Raw genomic sequence first — 7,598 nt, forward strand, 5'->3', positions numbered from 1 at the left:
CATCTCCGATCATCGCTCACCCAAAACCATGATCTCTTGTACCCCGTTAACTACCCATCACACCCCCTCCACCCCGCCCCCCCAAGCCCATCTCCTTTCAAATTTTCAGTTTTCCCTTCCTGATATTTTTTTTGTATACAGAGTCGAGGTTTGTGGAAGAACTAGAACACTGAACGGATCAGGATGCAACAGAACAAAAGGAACATTGGAGAGAGGGGGAAACACCAACAGCAGAGTTGAAGACCTGACCTCCCATATCTGACCTGACCTGGAGGACATATGGGGTGGACAAGGTGGCTATAAAAGCAAATTTTCTGGAAGGGAAAACTGGAAAGTTGGAAGGAGGTGGCCTTGGGGTGGTTAACAGGGGTATAAAATATCGTTTTAGTTTATTATGGTTCCCCGAAGGAGGCATTAAATGTTTAGTCTTGGTGTCCATTATATCCCACTTTTTGGGAAAAACTTTTTTCCAAAAAGGCAGAATTTTCAAGTTTTCAGAATTTCAAGTGATACCAATACGGAACTCTCAAAATGACATATGGATGCTAAATGAGGCCTTTTGCGCATGCACTGTGTGAATGTTTACAACAATTCAATTTGGCTGTTTGGGAAATTGTAATTGGGCTACGCACTGGTGGGAGCCCAAAAACAAACAGTCCATGTGGAAACGGCAAATGCCAAACCAGGAACCAATAAATTGCACATTCCTGTGACACCTTCAGCCAGACGTCAGGCATGGACAGCCGGTTGGTGAAGGACTTGGTGAAAAAACCTACTGCAGCTGACTCCACCGGAAGGTGGATATAATGTTTCTATACACAGTCAATGGTGAGATGGCAAATGCCGAATCCGCGAATGTGAGGGAAAAATTGCAGCATTTGATGACTGGAAACCGAGAATTTCAATTGTTTTGAGAAATTGCCGAAGCTGCAAATGTGTTTACATGCAGAGAAAGATCATCGTTGTGCAGGAGGAAACGCAAAATCTCAATTGTATTGAGATATTACTGAACCAGCAAATGTTTGCACATGAGGTAAATGGCAAAACTGTGAATACCAAAACAGTGAATGTGTTTACATGCTGAGAGAGGGAGAGAGAGAGAGAGCAGCTTCGTAAGGGTGGAAAATCATAATTGTATTGAGAAACTTATGAAACCTCCCACCCTACGAAGTGGACAAAATGTACAAAAAATGAATGGACAAAAAGTGGTGATGTTCAGGTGGAAACTCAAAATCACAGTTTTATTGAGATATTACTGAACCAGTAAATGTTTCCACATGCAGTAAAAGGCGAAACTGGGAATACCAAACCCGTGAATGAACTTACATGCGGAGAGGGAGCAGCTTTGTATGGGTGGAAACTCGAAAAATCATAATTGTATTGAGAAATGTATGAAACCTATCACCCACCTTAGGACACCCGCTGGGACCCCAAAAGGTTCCACAGAAAGTTTGGTGTGGCTAACCCCAAACTGAGGGGGTAGTTCGGAGGCGGACATACAGACACTCCAGCTTTATTATATATTGTTGCGGATATGGGATTTGGCCTCCATCCATATCCGCTTGTAAATATTCCCCTATTTCCCCAATACTCCCCAACTATCCCCAATCCCCCATTCCCTAGTCCCATTGTCTGTAAACAACACTCTGTAGCCCCGACCTTCCCCTTTTTCCCCCATTAAATGTCGTGCCCAGGTTCACCGCATCTCACGTAGACAACTATAGGACATCTTGCTAGTTATTCTTAGTCTATGTCAGTTAAGGACTCGTTTCCATTAATTCTGACTTCGTTGCACCAGAATGTGATTGTATGGCACCAGTAGTAAGTTTAGGACCTCCCAATACCTCCCCACAATCTCATCTCCGCATCCTCCCATCATCTCATGAAACAACAACACCAACAACAACAACAGCGGCGCGGGGAGTGCGCGTCCTCACTCCGGCTTGGTTAGCCGCCATTGACCATGTGCTCCGACGGGGTTACCACACAGGGGCTGACTGTCAGCTCCTCGTCAAGGGCGGAGCCCGGTAACCCCCCTGCACCCAATAAGAAGCGGCGGACCGATTCCATCTGGGGCGGAGCTAACGAGCCGAGGGCGTGTCACTCCCCGCTGGATATACGCAGCCACTTACTGGAGGTGACGTGAGATGCGCCTCAGCTTGGAGAAGAAAGGACGCCACCTCCAAGCGCTAGATACCTCCCGCATCTCTGGACCGGACCGAGTCGATTCTGCCCCTGAGCCAAGGTGCACCTTGAGCCATCGACTACCTGCCCCTCCTTGCCATCAATCCCTGTGTGAGTCAGCCTTGTCCCATTTGTCTGTGGTCTGTCGGGGCTAAGATAAGACCGTGTATAAGTGCCCACCTTCCTGTGCTGTACCTCTTGTCCGTGTAATCTAAACGTTCTGCATATCCCATATTATATCCTCCTCCGGAGGTCTTGAGAACTGTACCCCTGGTGTCGTGTCATTTAACCCAGCCGTTGTGTCCTTTCCTTCATTGATCTAGCGTAGCGCGATTCGGCCAACGTTCGAGTATAATCGGGTAACTTGTGCGAACACGGCGGCCATTCCGCTCGGTCAAGCAACATCTAAGTCGTGTCCGCAACAATTGGTGTCGGGAAGTGGGATCGGTCCCGGAGCGCGTTTCACGCGCTCGAAATTATAACGGCGAAATTTAATTGTGTTTTACAAAAAAAAATAAAAACCCGAATTTTGAAAGTCGCGCTATGGCAGACCAAGACGGCTGGGTTCCGGTAGAGGAGAGTGAGGCAGGGTCGATCCAGGACCAAAATGAGGGACATGAGGAGAGCGAAGCAGTGAGGGTGGCAGGGTCGCAAAATAGCGTCGTCGCGCACGAGGTTACGGGCGCGCAAAATGGCGCCTCGCACATGGCCACGGCGTCCACGCCCGCGACCGTAGTAGCGCCGCTGGTAGATTTGAACCTTTTTTTTATACAAATGAAGGCCCTTATGGACAAGAATAGCGAAGAAATGGAAAGCAGAATGATGGGGGTAATGGGGAACCGGATGGATGCTCAGAGTGAGCGATTGGAGGGCCAATTGGGGGTAATGGGAAACCAAATGGGGGTAATGAGGGACGAAGCGAGGGGTACCGGTGAGGGGTTAGACAAGAAATTTGGGAAGTTAGACAATAATTTTGAGGAGTTAGACAAGAAATTTGGGAAGTTAGACAATAATTTTGAGGGGTTAGACAACGGGATAAAAGAGGTGAGAAATGGGTTAATGGGGGTAGAAAACAGAATGGCCGCTCAAGAGAATCAAATGGAAGGGATGCAAAAAGGGGTTAGAGGGGTTAGAAAACAGTATGGAAGGCAAATTGAGGGACATGAGGGACCAAGCGGAAAGGGAAGTTAAACAAATGGGGCAGCAGATAGAGGGGGTTAGAATGGGGGTAGAAACTAAACTGGATGCTCACAGGGAGGAAATGGAGCAGATGAGGGTGGCATCTGGGCAGGAGATGCAAGTGATGGGAGAGGAGATCAGAAGAGGAGTGAGTGAGGAGGTCGGAGGAGTGCGCGAGGAGGTGAGGCACTGTAAGGAGCGCATGGAGAAGGAGGTGAGAAAGGGGACTGTAAAATTGCAAGGTGGTATAGAGGAGTTGACGCTGGGAGTAGAACAACTGACAGTGGGACAAAAGGAGTTGGGAGAACAGGTAAAGAAGAACACAGCGGTAATAGAGGGGTTAAAATCGACACAGAAGGAGATGAAAAAGGACGTAGGGGTAATTAAAAAAGAGTGTCAGACGGTACATGAGGACTTGACGAGGAAAATGAACAAGGTGGTAGAGGTGATGGAGGTTAAAGAGCGGGAGGTGCGGGAGCACATAGAAAAAAATAAAGTGGAGTTAGAGGAAGAACTTAAAGGGGCGCACGAGGAGATGAAGGAGGTGAAGCAGAAATTAGAAGAAGTGGAAGAAGGGGTGAGCGAAATTAAGAAGCGACGGAGAGGGGATAAGAAAGAGATAAAAGAGGAGATAAAAGAATTGGTCCAAAGTCTGTGTTCGGATCGTGATGATGTGCTCATTAACCGGATGAGGGATTCGCAGGTGATGGAGGAGAAGCGAAGAGGAAGAGGACCCGGTGTAAGTGGTGACCAATATGGTCGTGCGTATGATGCGCCAGGTGATTTAAGAAGCTTGGGGGTCGAGATGGACCCGGGTGTTCGTGAGAGGCCGTTGGTGAAGTGTGCGACAGGTCTGGTGTGCGAAAAAGGAGGTGTGCGAGAAAGTCCGACTCTGGGGTGTGTGAGGAAAAAGTGCGTGCCAAGGAGTGAGGGTGCTGGCGAGAGTGAGTCGGTCGTAGCGTGTGTGCGAGGGAGCACATGGAAGCGCGGTGTGGTAAGTGTTACAGAGGGTGTGACGGGAGAGTGTGCGCAAGAGTGTGCGCGAGAAAGGTGTGTGACGGACAGGTGCATGGGGAAAGAGTGCGCTGTCAAAGGCAAGGAAGAATGCACGCCTGTGGTGAGTGTTACAGAGGGTGTGACGGGAGAGTGTGCGCAAGAGTGTGCGCGAGAGAGGTGTGTAACGGATGGGTGCATGAGGAAAGAGTGCGCTGTCAAGAGTAAGGGTGAGTGCGCTGTCAAGAATGGAGGTGAGAGTAGTACGAGTGACACGGAGCGTGAGTTGGTGGTGACAGGTGAGAAAGGAAGCACACCTGGAATGGTAGAGCGTGTGTGGGAATGCACGCTGGAATTGGTAGTGAGGCACGTGGTTGGGTGTGCGAGTGAGGGCACACCTGTGATTGTCACAGAGGAGGTGACCGAGGAGGGGGCGCGAAGAGGTGTGTTGGTGAGGTGTGCGAGCGACGAATGTGTGCCAAGGTGTTCGGTGGTCAGGTGTGTGACCAAGTCGGTAAGTGGAATGAGTGTACCTGGGTGTGTAAGGAAAGGTACGAGGAGCATGGGAACAGCTGGATGTATGAGCATGAAAGGGGTAGCGTATGCTTGTAAGCATCCAGGTGAGGCATCGACGATAACCGGGTTAGAGGTTAGGTCGACTTATAGCCGAATCGGGCCCTCGGTGCATGCCGGGCTTCGCGTGCCGCGAGAACCAGCGGGGATCCGAACCACGGCGGGTTCGAAAGGACCGCCGTGCGCGATCCACGCTGGGCCTCGCGTGGAACGGCCGCGTCCGGGCTCCACTAGGCGGAGCGGGCAGCTGGATAGGAAGGGTCGTCATGGCGACCACGTTTTGTTGAGACGTGCCGGCAGGTCGAGATCGGGACATTGGATGGCTCCACGCCGGGGTGGTGCGTGGGATCTCGGCCCGGGTAAGCCCCCGTCCCTGCACCGAGTGCCGGACGCGTCCAGCCGCTGGCACAACACCACCCGCATTCATGGCTTGGCTTTACGAAGCCGGGCTTTGGACAGGAATTGGCGCACCGAGAGGCATTAGTGAGTAGACTGTGTGATGAGGTTAGTGTTTTGGCCCCAAAATTAGAGAAAAACAAAATTTGATGATTGGCAAAGGATTGGCAGTAATGATTGGCAGATGATGGGTAGTGATTGGCAAATTTTTGATTTGTTGAAATTTGATGTGCAAAATTGGTAGTGAGCAATGGGCCCGGTGGGTAAGGGTGGCATCCCTGCCACCCTTCCCATGTTGGGGCAAAGGAGCTATAGTTTATGGGGTGTATGGCAGTGAAAACTAGCCCGGGTGGGTTAGGATATTGATAGGGCCCTAGAAGATGACATTAGGTAACGTTAAGGTTAGTTAGTGACAAGGATACCTGTAGTGGGGACGCAGATAGATTAGAGTGGATGATAATGACGAGGGAGCGCAATAGTTTAAAGGGACGACTGGGAAGCGCAAGTTTCAGAGGGGAGTAGTTAGATGAGATGATGCTGTGTGAGAACTGGACAGGTGTGTGGAGCAGTGTGTGGAGCAGTGTATGAGTAGTGAGTGTTGTGGATCAGCGCGAATGCGCTTGGGGAGAGAAGGGTGCAGGTGGCACCAGGTGTGAGAGCACAGGTGTGCAAGTACAGGTGTGTGGAATACGTGGAGTGAGAATGGTGGAAATTGTGGAGTGGAGTGGATGGTGCGAAGGTGTGAATGGGGGAAGAGTGGACCCCCATCACGGATACCCGGGGCGGGTAGTGTAAGTGTTAGGTAGAGGGTATAGGTAAATTGTGGTTGGATATTGGCATTTGTGGTGCGGTTGCAGAATGGTATTGTGGATGGGTGCATTAGTGTTGTGGAAATGGCTGGGCGTGTAGCCTGTTAGTGTGTGTAGTTGGTTTGGGCACTCCACCACTGTGAGGATGTCGGCCAGGTGAGGCCGCAGGTGGGCTCTGGGAGCCGGTAGAGTTGTGGATGGGGCCCGAGGATCCGGAGGACGGACCCTGGTAGCCCAGTGCCAGAGAGGGCACCGAGTGGGGAGAGCGCCAGAGGGCCTTCCCCAGGTAGATAGGTTAGGGTAAGGAGCAGGTAAGCTCGGAGGCAACTGCAGTGGTGGAGGTGTGCAGGTGGGTAGACCTGCTGGGAGAGCTACACGTCGCGGCCCAGAAATTGTGCGAGGGCACCGGGAGATGAATCGGGGGAGTGAGACCCCAAATTGAAAAGCACCACAGTTTGGTCAATGGGAATTGGTTTTTAGAACCCATAGTGTAAGAGGGCCAATGGTTTGGCAGGAGAAAGACCCCGGGTAATGTAAAGTTGTTAAAGTCATTTAGGAAATAGTTAGGATTGATGAACCTGTCGCACCATACGCAGCCACTTACCTGTGGTGATGATGACTCCACACCTGTGTTTTCTTTGTTCTGTGTGCAGGAAATGAGAATTGCTGTGTGGATTGGTGAGACGCATCACGACGTGGATGAGACGTTGGGGTGATTCCATCTCTCCCTCCTTAGGAGGGACTGATGATGAATTGGTGATGGCAAATTTTGATGTTGAATTGGAGATGGCAAATTGTGATGAGAGTTGGAAATGGCAAATTTGATTGGTTAGGGGGGAGAGAAGACGAATTTGGTTTATGGGAGGAACGGGGAAGACAGTAGGGACGTTTGTTGATTTGTAAAGTAGATGTTTATGGGTAGTGTTGTGTTTTGTGGATACAGTAAGGGGTAAGGGAGGGGCCATGTAGGTTACCTGGTGGGGGGGGGGGCGTACGGTAGGAACGTACCTGTCTCACCTGGTTCCCATGTGCCCCCAGTGTGCATCATCTTGTATTGCGTGCACTTTTGCGCCCTTACCACCTTACTCGCTTGTCTCCTTCTTTTGTCTCCCACCTCCGAGGATCTGGCATTGGGGCAGAGAGAGAGGAGAGAGAGGTGCTGGCTCTGCAGTTGTGGGCCTGCACTTTCGCTGCTTGCTGCCGGGATCGATACACCATATGGACCGCAATGTTTGTGGCCGCCCACCATGGACCGCAGTTCTTTTGCGGGCAAGCACCACCCGTTGATGGACCTATGGGTCAACGTGGCACCTATGCCATACAGGTGAACCACTAATAGTTGGCCCCCTGACGGCCACAATAAAGAAATGGACGCGGTTGGCGCCTTTCTTTATTTTTGAAAGAAGCCAGAACACCAAGTGGGCTCCAAGGCAAGACCAGCGGCAGAACATCGGCCGGCTGCGA

The sequence above is a fragment of the Myxine glutinosa genome, chromosome 2 (assembly GCF_964187855.1).
Source record: "Myxine glutinosa chromosome 2, kmMyxGlut1.1, whole genome shotgun sequence".
NCBI lineage: Eukaryota > Metazoa > Chordata > Myxini > Myxiniformes > Myxinidae > Myxine > Myxine glutinosa.